Source organism: Zootermopsis nevadensis, unplaced genomic scaffold (genome assembly GCF_977971745.1).
Source record: "Zootermopsis nevadensis isolate Lab colony 2312 unplaced genomic scaffold, Znev_1.0 Znev_ptg000021l, whole genome shotgun sequence".
Taxonomy (NCBI): Eukaryota; Metazoa; Arthropoda; class Insecta; order Blattodea; family Termopsidae; genus Zootermopsis; species Zootermopsis nevadensis.
Window position 1 is genome coordinate 7,123,131 of NW_028259153.1, and position 14,596 is coordinate 7,137,726.

Genomic DNA, 14,596 nt, shown 5'->3' on the forward strand with positions numbered 1-14,596 from the left:
GGCTATCAAATACCTGTTTTCAAAGGCTGCAATCTTTAAAGAAGTGTCTAGAATCCTGGAATGTTAATCACGGATTTATAACGCGTTTTGGCATAAACTGAATTACTGCTCGCACATAACTCCTAGTTAAAACAACTTGTAGGTTTACGCGGCGGTGAGTCCGAAGATTGGTGTGTTCTTGGTTGTTGCGTCTTGTAGCCTGGTAGAAGTTTACCGACGTTTCAGAGGTCCTTGCTGCCTCCATCATTAGGGTAATCGCCGCGAACATAACGTTGAACGTGACAGACCTTCAGCAATTTATAATCGCAAGAACGTCCCCTTCACCGACCGCTTTTCGATGTGAAAATCGGATTAAATGATAAGCCTGTATCTCCGAGTAAATATCAATACAAGTGCGAGGGCTGGCAAATTTGTGTCAGCGAAAGAGCAGGTTTGCCATATGGCACAAACAGAGAATGTGTTTTCGTAGGCACGATGTTTGCCTGTCCAGAGAGGGCTCCATTTATGTCATACGGAATGATATTTGCGAGTCGGTAACCACCGAAGCGGGGACAGAGGATTCTTTTTCAAAATAATATTTGGGAAATATCTGAGAAGACGTGATTTATACTGGACCGAGGTGCACAGCCATTCTGGCAAAGACGTAACTTTATTTACCAAAACAATTGTCTGAAATAACTAACGTCACAGGGCCGAGCAGTATTTTTGAGAAACTAATTGTCGCTTAGCTGCTAAATATTTGTATTATCTATCTTTTATGGACTTCGAATGTTCATCACCGTCTTCACAATAGCCCGCCACTGTCCACTGTCTTTAATCGCATGATTCCAGTGCTCGCTTTCATGTGTTGTTTGTCTCAGGTCGACTTTAATATTATCCTGGGTCTCCCAAGTCGTCTATTCCCTTCACGCAATGTAATTCGAATGTGTAGACCCCCCCCCCCATGTGTGCTCGATACGAAGCAGCAGTTCGGTTAAATGCTTCGCCCAAAATCTGAATTGAATTATTTTGGCAAAACTTGTTTCATTTACTTCAAAGCTCTCTTATATTACGCAGAACTTTGCCAGCCACTCAGTCGAAGATTACTTTCGAGAATGTTAATAGAAGTCGACTTTAATTTAACTGAGCTTATATTTTAATTAAGCTCACGAAATATACATAACATTGACTACACGAAGGTTAACTTAAAAGTAATAACTTCAGTACCTCTCTCTCTCTCTCTGTCAACTGAATTAAAAATCATTATTCTTCTTGGAATCCGTACGGTCGACATTGACTGCCACCAAAATTTTCCTTCATCGGAGCAGACATGGCAGCAGTTGGCAACACTTGGTGCTAGGGCGACTCATAATCGTCACCTGTTGCCCTAGGAAAATGGTCCTACAAATCAGAATCATTGCCTCTGACTTCTGAAAAGACAAGCAAATTTTCGTATCCCCTCCGAATGTATAAGAAAAACAAAATTCGATAACCACGACCTCCGGAAGAACTCAAAATTTCTAGAACATTTCTTTGTGTTAGTTCACAAAATACTAAACAGAGGCGTGGCGATTATGATCGAATAATTAATTACCTCACCTGGTTAACAATCGGAAGGTCCCAAAGGATAAATCTTGCCCGAAAGACCTATTTTCTGCCGAGAATTCGAGTGGTTTTCCTCAGTCCCTCCAAGAAAATGTCGGTATTGTGCCATAAATTATACCACGACAGCCCACGTCCACTCCAATTCATTATGAATGTATAATCCTGTAATTCTATGCTATAAAACTGTAGAATAATGCAAGTCAGATACAGCGTTGTGTAATAAGCAAGAATGCATGTGATAGTTTACGTTGTGTGTCGTGTAGGTGGTCACCTCCACATTTGCGAGTAACGCGGCGTGTCCATCTTGTATAATCCACATTTGATTGACGTTGAAAACTACAATTTACATAAAATTAAATAAATAAAATATTAAAAACTTTTTTTTTGTAGTGTTCTGTCTGACGACAGGTCCGTATGAACAGGATCCTTCCATCCTTTTCTCGGACTGGGACCTGTTCATATACGTTCTTGGCAAATGATCCAGAAGTGGTTTGCCATTGCCTTCTTCTGTGTGTGAATGGAGTAATTGTTGGGATGCCACGGAGGAAAACTCCGTGTTGCCTAGACCACGGCCTTGCCCAACACAAGTTATAAATTCGGGCACCGCCGGGAATCGAACCCGAGACCCCAGGATTACAAGGCCAGCGTTCTAACCGCTAGACCACCGTGGCTATATTCGTGCATAGACGAAGCTAATGCTAGACTATAAAAAAGGTATAATGATCATATGTTAAGGGTCCACTTAGTTTCTTAATGTAAGTAACTCTTAAAAAAAAATTATAAGTATTAGTTACATAATATAAGTGTCATATAAGTAGGTGTATATGTTTAAATTTAAGTCGTTTCAAGTCCGGTTCCCCGACTTACCACCAGTTACATCAGAGTTAGCTTCAAATTTAATGTTGTGTGTCGCATGTTCTACAGGGTGATTCAAAAGTTAAGGACCAAACTGAAGGAGCGTTTAGAGGGACTCAGAGAGAACAACTTTCGAATAGGAATCCATGTCCTCCGAAGTTATCCTGAGTCATTCGAGGCCATTGAAGGTATTGAAGTCTGATAAAGGCCCACTGGATTTTGATTGCACAGCTGTGAGTGGGTTGAAGGATAATATGTTGACCGGAACAAACTGGCTTTAGATACGCCGCAGTGGCTGGCTACTGTGAATACGGTAATGAATTTCCGTGTTGTATGAATGTGAGGATCTCGTCACTGTCCGCCAGAGCGACTGTCAGCTCTTCATGAGTGGACCTGCACAATCGCGTTTAACTTCGGATGTCGAATGCCGGGTCGTGTGCAGTTTGTTACGGAGTTAGTTACTTGGATAACTTCTTATTCTCTCGGTTAGTTGCTTGTTAAAAAATGTTGTTTGCATCTCGTGCGACCACGCTGTCTATCAATGACGTGCCCCCTTGCTCAGTGCGTTGAAGAATCTCCTCTTCATACTTGTATAATCCTTTTTACATACCTGGGCAGGGGTACGCAGCACGTCACATGATTTGGAAATTAGCCATAGAATATCTAAGCGATCGTGCGCCCTCCACCACTTGAAAAAATACTTTAATGAAACAAGTAAGACATTTCGTTAAGTATGGAGATGAGTGTCTTGTCGTTTATATAAACTCGCAGTCATATACCCAGGGCAACGAAGGGCACATATCTCTGAAACGTCGGTCACATTTTACAGGATACCGCGGCCTATTACCCCAGAAGGCTCTTTTTTATTAAATGTTTTGTGGATGTAGGCCTACCAACGTTAAAATCGCCACCACATCAGATTTTTATTTACCAAAACAACTTAAAAATGATTGCCATCTTAAAAATTTAAATTTCCTTTAATTGACAGCGACTCTAAATCTTAATGGTCTGAAACCTAACAAACAACGTTGTCTTGCAACTTTTAGGCAATGCGTATGCACTGTCTTGATAATAAATTTACTTCTACCGAGAAATCCTAAAATTATTCGTTTCCAGTTATCAGCCATATTTAAATTAAATAAATGATTTTTCTTTTTCTGTTCATGAAATTGTTAATTTTTAATTCTTGCGGCCCGCGGCAGCGAAAAGGTTGCCAACCCCTGCTCATATGTAAAACATACATGGAACGAAGTTACTCGAGCAAGAATATGTCGTCGTGGGAGCTGAAAATTTTGCTTGTTAAATTATAACTTTACAACGTAGTAATGGAACGATAAGGCGTAACATTTCTCATGACAAATGTTTCAGGACGAAGTTCTCGCATCAAAGTTGTCGTATTGAGTCTCATCGATCGTTATAGCCTGGTTCGTCCAGGAAACGTCGCCCGAACAACTCAATAAGACTTTTAACATGTAGATTTACTTACGTATGTGTGACCACTTATTAGTATCCTAAAAATATTTTAACTTTTCTGGTACGCTGAAAATAATTCACGGAAAAGAAAATCTTAATTTTGTTTATCCTAACTTACTCGATCTATGTGACACAACCAAGCAGACAATTAACCTCGACTTACGCATTCACATATTTTACGTTAAACATTAAACCGATGTAACCGAGGCGAATGTAATACCTTCAGTCTGAAAGTATATGAGCTAGGATGTTTACAGTAAATTTGAAAGCTTAAGGCAGTTCAATCCATTTCGCATTTCCATCACTTAATTTCTTCGTATTAAACTTAACCATTAAGCTGAAGGCTAGATTTCGACATTAAAAAGTAATCTCGTTCTGTGACCCTTTAGAACAATGCTTTGCCCATCTGAACCCCCACGTAAAATTCATTTGAAAATTAGCCACTACGAATCAAGATAATGAAATGGACTTATAATGGTTTTTGCTAACATTTTTTTACATTTTATATATACATCTTCTCTATACGACGTTTCAGGGACTGGATTTGTCTCTGTCATCAGGTAAAATAAGGAGACAAGGGGTTGCTTCTCTGTGTAGTCCCTGAGAAAAAGCTAGTATCCACCACAGGACTTCGCGTCATGAAAAACAGATGATGGATAACACCCAAATTTTTTTTAACAAATTGTTTCAATTCACCATCGTGAATATCCATTATAAAGATCTTAATGGACTCATGTTTTTTAAAAATATTAATTTTAGTATTTATGCTTTCGAAGTTTACAGTCAGCCACAGTCAAATTTATGTACGGAACGTCAAAAGTGAACGCTTTAAGTTAAAATAACGCCTGTTGTCGGACACCTTCGTTGCACCGTCGCGTACCTTAGAGGAATGCATAAAAGGTTGAATGGATGTTAAGAAATCGACAGTGTCCCGGAGACAGGACACCGGGGCGTCTGCATATAAAGCGAAAACCGAGCGAACGGGTGCGAGATCTGAGGTTCTTGGAACGGTGAGAGTGTCGATGTTCTGGATCCTAACGCCACTTAAACCCGTACGCAGATACCAAAGATTTGGAGAAGCATAATGTCTCAATTTTTAGAGTTGAGTGACGGCGTGTATATTCGTAGGTAGATTCCAACTTTGCTGATTTAGCTGCGAGGATAATTGTGATCCCAATTGTCTTCAACGACAAGTAGAATGTCTTAAGGTCACGTACAAGATAAATACATGCAAAGGTGCCACACGTTTCACTACTGTCTCCAAATCTGTGCTGTCCAAAAATAAATTATCCCTCCTTCCCCATCTCAGGTGTCTATCTAGCTTTGTCCTGACAATGCGGATCGCAAAGAGGCTGATGTTTTCAGGAAACTGCGTGGCGGTCTCACTTAGAAGGTTTTGGCGTGTGGGCACTGTGACACAAAAGTCCATGAGGGTAAGAATCTGAAAATCTATTTATCGTGTATCCTCAGAGAGATCTAAGCTCGTCGAAACAGACTCCTTTGTTAACCATGTAAAATGTCTCGGTGTAACATTCGACGCGGGGAATCTACATTCCAGCGATCGAAGCCAAAAGTTTCCAATAGACTTTACTCCGTACTTAAGAACGTGGGATTAGGTGATATTATTAAATTGTCCTTCGACAATGTTGTCATTAGGTCCATAATGACATACGCGTTCCCAGCGTGGCTAAGAAATTTCTGCTGAAATGTCTGTGCCCACAAAATAAGATTCTCCGAGAAACTGGAAGTTCTTTCAAGCAGTAAACAGGCCCCTGACGTGGCTTTCAAAATCACAAACCGACTCAGGTTGTAGTTTTATGAAATTGTGGATTTTATTTACTTGTGACGTCTGTAGCTTATAATACAACACTCATATTATTCTAAGGAAGGTCTGTCCCATACAGATGTGAAGAAAATAACATATATTTCATTAAAATTATTAATATATTAACAAACGTGATGTCATTACCGTGTTAATATGATAGAAATAAGTGTGAAATCAAATATCGGGTAATTGGTATTGACGTTTTCAAATAATCGAACACAGATAAATCAACGCTATTCTAATTAAATTATATAAAAAAATTTAATTCAGTTATTCCTGTCTGTCCGTAATTTGTCCGAAGCTAATTCATGACTAATCTTACTTCTGCTCAAACTCACACAATATTAAACCTCAGATAAACGATGAAGTTTAAACATGGTTAATCTAAATATATTTCAGTGGTTTCTGAACTCCACGTGGCTTACTTAACTCGATTCTATATAAAAATTCAATACGATAAGAAAATTACATTCTGCTTAACATTAGAGACATTTAAACTTTGCGGGTTGTCTCAGTCTTGCTTGGTGATATTTAGTTAGTACCAACTTTCCCTGAAGGGAAATGTTAGAAATTTCAATCAAAATACAATATTTTTTACAACTAAAGCTACCACAGTTTTGTAGGTAAGTAATCAGGGTCCATTTCAAGAAATGCTTAAAGATAAGATTTATTCTGTCAACAATCTGATGAAGTATAATTGGTGAGAAGTCGGGGTTCTCAGAGCTACGAACATACGAGACGTTCCACCCTGTGGTCTTTTAAAAGATTACCCAAAATTTCAGATATCCTTAATGCCTCAGTCATGATCGCCCTGATGATGGAGGCAGAAAGCAGCTACGAAACGCACATATAATTCTACCATAGTATAGAGTCAAGCTTCCCAGGAGACTGTCATCGTCATGGTTATTATTGTCTGCAATTTGGGACAAAAATAGACGTGTGTCAATAAATACAGTTATTTTCCATTTTGAAAATTATTATATTTTGTATCGGCAGCCAGTTACGTTCCACGCGGCGTAAATAATAGATAGTTAGTCATCAAAACACATAGACATTTAACAAGACTCTCGTAATAAATAGGCATTTTTGTTATTTCAAAACAGGTTATTTTAAGAGAATGCTCATTAAAACTGCAGCTGTTATAGATGAGGTCTCGTTTCCTTTGAAAGGAGACGGTCAAAGATAAGTTCTTTCTTATAAAATTTTGAAGCACGGAATAGAACAAGACGGTCTCATATCCTTTATTTACGAAATTTTAAAGATGAATAACTGAAGTAACATTTTTTTTGAACTTTACATAATACCGTTGAAGTCTTTTGAAAATATTCAAAAGAAAATTAAGTTTCGCTGAATCCAAACACTAGCAAGAAGACTTATTATGGCTGGTCACCTTCACGCCTCCCTCGTGAATAAGTCGGAAGTTCTCGTGAAATGCGAGGCTACGATTTAATTTTCTTGTTAACAGATGGCGTCTTTACATAATTCTATCGTTAAGAACAAAGAGTTAGGTTATGTTCAGTTGCGTTTGGATTCTTCAGCAGATACTTGATTTATCGAGACTAAATCTGGCAGTTTTTATCGTCACTTACTATTCTCTACTTACGTTTAAAAGACCGTGACTATAATTACGTTCGCATTTTAAATTTTGGCTTCAGATTCTTTTGAGGAAGTACGCTTTGAGTTAGACAGGCATTTTTGTTTTTGTTTTTGTAGAAGCGATCAATACGAATACGGAAACAAGGCTCCGTTGACTAGGGATGTTCTTGTTTGACTTCAATATTTACGATAATCTCTGGCGGTAATATTATGTTATTAGCGGAGAGAGCTCGGCTTTGATTCTCGTGGATATTGGACTTCCCAACTGTTGCGTCTCTGTTTTGGGTGGGGGTACCGTATACTGCAGAAGCTCTCAACCTGTTGCTTAGTGCCAACTACAATAAACCAGTTTTATAAAGCAGAGAGAGAGAGAGAGAGAGAGAGGATCTGTGAAATACAAAACCATCATTCAGCTGTCTTCGTATATGTCAGGTCGATGAAGATCAAACCATATTTCACGTTCGCATAAAACTGCTCAATGGGGCAAATGTCTGGAGGTTTCTGGGACTGGTGTAACATGATGCATGTTCTTGAATGTTTTCGTTCGTCTAATAATTTTTCTAAAAAAAAAATAATTCAGAAACTGATTTCATCTGAAACCTGGACAATGACTGTGAGTACAGTCAAGATATTTAAGATGCAACCGACAGACATCAAATGCTGTAGGTTAGAAATTTTCTGCGCTCAAAAAAATTATGAATGGGGTCTTATGGACACAAAAAATCGGTGTTGAGACCAAGACTCATAAAATAAAAAAAAAGATGAGACGGGGTAGGGGGCAAGATGAGAAGGTTAGTAACTACAAAAACATCGTCCGGAGATAGGGATTAGCTCTATCTAGTGGGCCCAACTGTGTAGGAACCTGAAGACGGAGATAGAGTCCCATCTCCGAAACGTCGTTTTACGTTTTATATTTACTAGACGATGGATAATATCCAAGAGGTCCGGAGATAGGGATTAGCTCTATCTAGTGGGCCCAACTGTGTAGGAACCTGAAGACGGAGATAGAGTCCCATCTCCGAAACGTCGTTTTACGTTTTATATTTACTAGACGATGGATAATATCCAAGAGGTCCGGAGATAGGGATTAGCTCTATCTAGTGGGCCCAACTGAGTAGGAACCTGAAGACGGAGATAGAGTCCCATCTCCGAAACGTCGTTTTACGTTTTATATTTACTAGACGATGGATAATATCCAAGAGGTCCGGAGATAGGGATTAGCTCTATCTAGTGGGCCCAACTGAGTAGGAACCTGAAGACGGAGATAGAGTCCCATCTCCGAAACGTCGTTTTACGTTTTATATTTACTAGACGATGAATAATATCCAAGAGGTCCGGAGATAGGGATTAGCTCTATCTAGTGGGCCCAACTGAGTAGGAACCTGAAGACGGAGATAGAGTCCCATCTCCGAAACGTCGTTTTACGTTTTATATTTACTAGACGATGAATAATATCCAAGAGGTCCGGAGATAGGGATTAGCTCTATCTAGTGGGCCCAACTGTGTAGGAACCTGAAGACGGAGATAGAGTCCCATCTCCGAAACGTCGTTTTACGTTTTATATTTACTAGACGATGAATAATATCCAAGAGGTCCGGAGATAGGGATTAGCTCTATCTAGTGGGCCCAACTGAGTAGGAACCTGAAGACGGAGATAGAGTCCCATCTCCGAAACGTCGTTTTACGTTTTATATTTACTAGACGATGAATAATATTCAAGAGGTCCGGAGATAGGGATTAGCTCTATCTAGTGGGCCCAACTGTGTAGGAACCTGAAGACGGAGATAGAGTCCCATCTCCGAAACGTCGTTTTACGTTTTATATTTACTAGACGATGGATAATGTCCAAGGAAATTTTTATTCAATTACAAAAACATCTCCTCCTTCCAAATATGTAACAGACCATTCTTTGTCATATCTTCGTCTAATTCCACGGTGTTGAAAACTTATTTGGTAACTATTTTAAACCATCCGACGGAACTTATGACAAACGATGACTTCAAAAGAAAATTATGGAAACATTTCCACTGTAATCGTCTCTGTTCGCGAAGCTCAAATCGAAATTTCTCTCTACAAAGTAAAAATATAATAGTTCTGTGTGAGACGCAGAGGTTCAGACATTTATGGTTGGCGCTGACTACGAAATCCGGCGAGTGATAAATGCGAATGGTAAAGGTTACTAAGCTTGTGGTTCATATCACTGGAAGGCCCAAGAAGGAAGTGAACATCTAAAGCAGGGATGGCCAACCCAAATGATCTTTCGGGCCACATATAAAATTATATATCCCCATATTAGATTTAGATACACCATAGACATTTTTTTTGGAATGAAAAATTGAAACATAATGAGTTATTATTATTGTGTTTACTATTATTCTTACATGTAAACATAGATAATATAATAATAATGATACTAAGCGTACATTGTAAAGAAATATATAGCACTAAAAATTAAATATAAAAAATATATAAATATGAATGAAATAAAAATAATGTAATCATTAAAAAATATTTATTTTACTAGTGCGATATTTGTTTCTCCACTCTTTCACTTAGCTTTTGCAAATCGATCTCAATTTGCGTATTTGCACATCGTAATTGGTGTTGCAGGTTAGCGTCCGTTATGTTTGAGCGTGTTTTGTGTTTGGTCAATTTCATTTTCGAAAAAAAACGATTTTCAGGTGTAAGTTGAACCAAAAGCGCTAACAACTTTTTGTGCCAGATTTCTCAAATTGGATGCGTCACTGAGGGCACTTAAGAGTGAAACATAGAACCTGTTATATTAGATGTTCCAAGATGCACGCGCATCATGAGTTCGCAGAATATAGTTTAATTATTCTGCGAACTCATAACTGTAAACTCATGAATAAAACAGGCAATATCTGTCATATATTCGCAAGAATATTATTTTAAAATCAAAGTTAATTTTTTCTCATAATTTCGACAGATAATTTTTGAATATATGGATGCACAAATAATGTATTTTTTTAATACATTGGTTTTCACTACTTTGGCCATTATAAAATAAATATATTTTGTAAAAGTGTGATGAATCTCGCGGGCCGGAAAAATGTTCAAGGCGGGCCACATGCGGCCCGCTGGCCGCGGGTTGGCACCCCTGATCTATAGGTTACCGGCTGTACTGGAGACATTTTGTTGAAAGGTGTACGAGCAAAGTGTCTCAGCGGCGTGATACTTACAGCTGAGAAAGGACGAAATGTTCATCGCACTCAGTTCATTGCCGCTAATTATCTAAAATGGGGGGAAAGGACGGTCAGTCCACTGCAGCGTTCAGGGGCGAAGCGGGGAGGATCACACTACTTATTGTAACAAAAGTGGATAAGCGACATTGAATGCAAATTTTGCGATATTTAATTCAATGGCTGTTCTTCAGATAAACGCAACCAGACTTCTTCAGTTTCAGTACTTTGAAATCATGTTGATGTTTAAGCCGGATTATGTCACCTTGAATTTCATTAGTACGTGACAAACACATCGACAATTTATGTGGCGTGTGGTCAAAATCTGTTCTCCTCTCCCAGTATTGTCAGGGTGATTAAGTCGAGAAGAATGAGATGGGCTGGGCATGTGGCGCGCATGGATGGGACAAGAGATGGTTGGGAAGCCTGAGGGGAAGAGACCTCTGGGGAGACCTAGACGTAGATGGGAGGATAATCTCAGGCGGGATCTATGGGAGACAGGAGTTGAAGGAAACTGGATTTTGTTAGCCCAGGACAGGGTCCGGTGGAGAGCTTTGGTTAATTCGGTGATGAACCTTCGGGTTCCGTAAGCCATCTGGTTGGTTGGGTCCACTATTTGGGAAGCCTGAGGGGAAGAGACCTCTGGGGAGACCTAGCCGTAGATGGGAGGATAATCTCAGACGGGATCTATGGGAGATAGGAGTTGAAGGAGACTGGATTTTGTTGGCCCAGAACAGGGTCCGGTGGAGGGCTTTGGTTAGTTCGGTGATGAACCTTCGGGTTCCGTAAGCCACCTAGTTAGTTAGTTGTAATACTGGTGGGGATGAAATACTAACAACAGTCTGGTTCTTAACCGAACAGTTTGATATATCGATGCTTGCAATCTAGAAGTTGCAATGTTTCACCCTGGTTAGCAGATATCCCTAGAGAATCCCTTCATAACATTTTTTTTTGTATTTTTGATATCCATCTTAAACTCCCTTAAACACTTAACCTTTCACAAAATTTCTCTCCATTTAAGTGGTTGTCACGTAACACGAAGGGAACTCAGTAGTTAAAACATCGTCTTTGAACAGACTTCATCGATCTCCTATGTTTCATAACGAAATCAGTTGAGACGTGGCAGATCCCTAATCGCCAAACGAAAAGGTGCTTCGTAAACATCTGAACCACATTCTTTATTATCTCGGCTCCAATGCATGCAGTAAGCAGGGAAACCAAACACAGAGAGCCAATCATCGATTTTGTGATCAGTAAACCGTATGAAATACGATACATTTTTCTCTTCCTTTCTTTTAACATCTGTTCAATAGGCGTTTTCTGTCATTCACAGTTAGCAGCCTAAGAGTGTCCCTTTATCCGAGGCACCACCTACTGGAATCCATGAGGGGGTTGGTCGTGAAGGCAAGGGGGGGTTTCATTCCCTAAAAACGAAGACAGTACACTGTCAGGAATTCTTGAACCATAATCAAACCACCGAAACAGGTGGTAACCCGAGAAGAATTAAATATAATTATTCGCCATGAAAGCGTTAGATCATCCCAGGTGATAAAATGTTGATCGTCTCTCTGGTAGAAGAACTTGAATGTTCGAAATTGTTACAGAAAATGTCTGCCTCTGACCACAATGTGTTCGACTCCCCATTCCCACATTCTAATAATCACCATGCACATGTTCCACGTTCACGTATGTGTTCCTAGGTATCCGTCTTCAACACATTAACTTTATGCTAAGTTACACGCCGGGCTTCGAACTTTACACTTTTTAACAAACATAAGTGCCAAATTTAGTGTTTAACGATTCTCAAAACATTTGAAATAAAAAAATTATGTTGGATCTTACCCTGTTTGTGAGGTTTATTTTATGTACACGACGTTTCAGGAGTTTGCCACAAATTCATGTGATCACTATTAAATGTAAGTTGTTTTTATTTTCGGGTCGTCATTTGACACCATTAAAGATTTTTCATAATTCCTACGTGTGAACTGAATGTAGTGCTTTAAAATAATAACAGTAACACGTGCCAGTATTTATAATGGCAATCAGAAACCTGAAAACAGAAGTGGAGTCAACTCCCGAAACGTCTAATACTATCGAAATAAAGTTTGCTGTCGGCTAGTGTTGAACTTTCTCGTTGGTAATGAACCTTTTTCCTCCAACTGATCAGCTGTTTGACAGAAAACGTGCCTCGTACAATTAAAAATCCGAATTATTTTCACTTTTTCATTATTCATCTGAATTTCCATAACTGGTCCACCGTCTGTAGTAATTTAATGTGCGTTTTGTATGAGGGCACTGATTTGACGTTCTCTGATAGGTTGGACGTCTCGTGACGTCACGACGTCGATGATGGGGGCGAAAAGAGGCGGTGTGCTACGCTCCAGCCACTGTGCTACGTGTCGCAGGCCGTATATAAGACGGAAGCCGCGTTGGACGCGAAGGACATTGTTCGCTGAGCGTTGGCACCAGGTAGCAGTAGGTCTCCTGTCGTCGTCGTCCGCCTCGTCACCGACGCTTAACTTCTGAACTGAAAGGTACGTGGGGCTTCATTTCTTGTCTTTTCCCTGGAAACTTCGGATCGTTGAATATTTGTGGTCATTGCTTTCATTTTGTGATAAATGAACAACCCCCTTTCATCATTTACGACACGAATACTTTGTAAGCGTTCAAAAAATTCTTTTTCTGATGTGGGTCTTTTTACGAACATTCGCCAGCCTGTAGAAACTTAATCCTCTTAAATGTTTAAAAGAGCAGCAAATTTCTTCGTGGTTTACAAATTATCTGCTGTATTGAAGGTAATAAGAACATACAAAAATTTTTATCAATCAGAAATTATTTATTTCTGAAGTTAAATAAAAATAAACATTTTGATCTGAAGCAAATTTATCTAAAGTTTAAGACGAATAATTTTCTCTTAAATTTCACACGACTCTATAAATGCTAATTCTGTGTAAACTTACAAATTTAAAGTTATTCTATTAATTCGCGACTAACGAAAACATTTCTTATCGCATTTTATCACAGGTAATGGACGGAAATAGTTATATTTTCTGTGTGACGTTTGAGGTTCTGACGGAGGTGAAGATGACAAAATTATTATTTCATTTTGGATTTGACTCGACTCCACACAGCGGCACAACCCAGAAGAACAGTAATTTTAGTGGAATTTCTGTTTCCTCCGAAACGTCTTTTGTTTGCCGGAAGAAGGTCTTAAGTCAGTACAAAGTATTCTTCGCTGCAGTCATCTTATTAAGGATCGTCAGGGAATTGAAAGTTGGCAGAATTCTGCTTTGAAGTCAGGTCTTGATGAGATAATGTACCTACACGTACATAATGAATTTTGTCGAGTTTTCAAGGTGTCACTAATTACGTTTTGCTAATAAATTAAGGTACTTTGGACCGAACGCAATAAATGCGAGAAGCCAAATTCATAAAATATTTAGAGGCATGGCAAACCTTCTTTGTCGAATTCGAGTCCAGACATTGAATGTTGTATAATGATGCAACTTCGACAGTGTGCAGCTTTTGGAAGTCATAGTTATTTGCAAGATCTAAAAATAACAATACGTCATCTACGTATCTAAAAATTTACGTCACATGTGAAAAATTCATTATGGCGACATCATACAACTGTAAATTTGATATAAATAAATATTACTTTATGTGTCAAAATTATAAATTCCTGCAGCCGCTGGGGATCGATACTGACAGAGATCACAGACTAGAATGGATTTCTAATATAAGTTATTATTGATAATTTATAATTCGTAATATATTTATCGATGGGAACTTTTATGGAGAGTAGACTTTCTTTAAATAATTCCCATTTAATAATTGTCGAACCTGTAACTTCTCTGTAACAGACCATGAATAAGTACGAACTTAAGCTTTAGAAGAGGCATTCCATTCGCGGACTGACTGATTTTTCCTAGGTTGTCTCAGTAGTTCTAATAGAACGTGTATGTTATTTTTGGATATGGTCCGTGATTTACTGTTTAAATATGAGGTAAATATGGTGATATTTCATTTCAATGTAACTTTGAAAACGTTCCATAAAAATCAA

General features: G+C 38.8%; 1 protein-coding gene across 2 annotated transcripts in view; it reads left to right on the forward strand.

The window, feature by feature from the left end:
• The window catches only part of LOC147873171 (neuropeptide F-like), a 169,214-nt gene that overhangs the window by 23,435 nt on the left and 131,183 nt on the right, over positions 1-14,596 (forward strand). For both annotated transcript variants that reach the window (XR_015536147.1, XM_087352699.1), the window contains exon 2: positions 12,851-13,067. The gene's annotated coding sequence lies outside the window, so the exon portion shown is untranslated. The remainder of the gene's footprint in view (positions 1-12,850; positions 13,068-14,596) is intronic.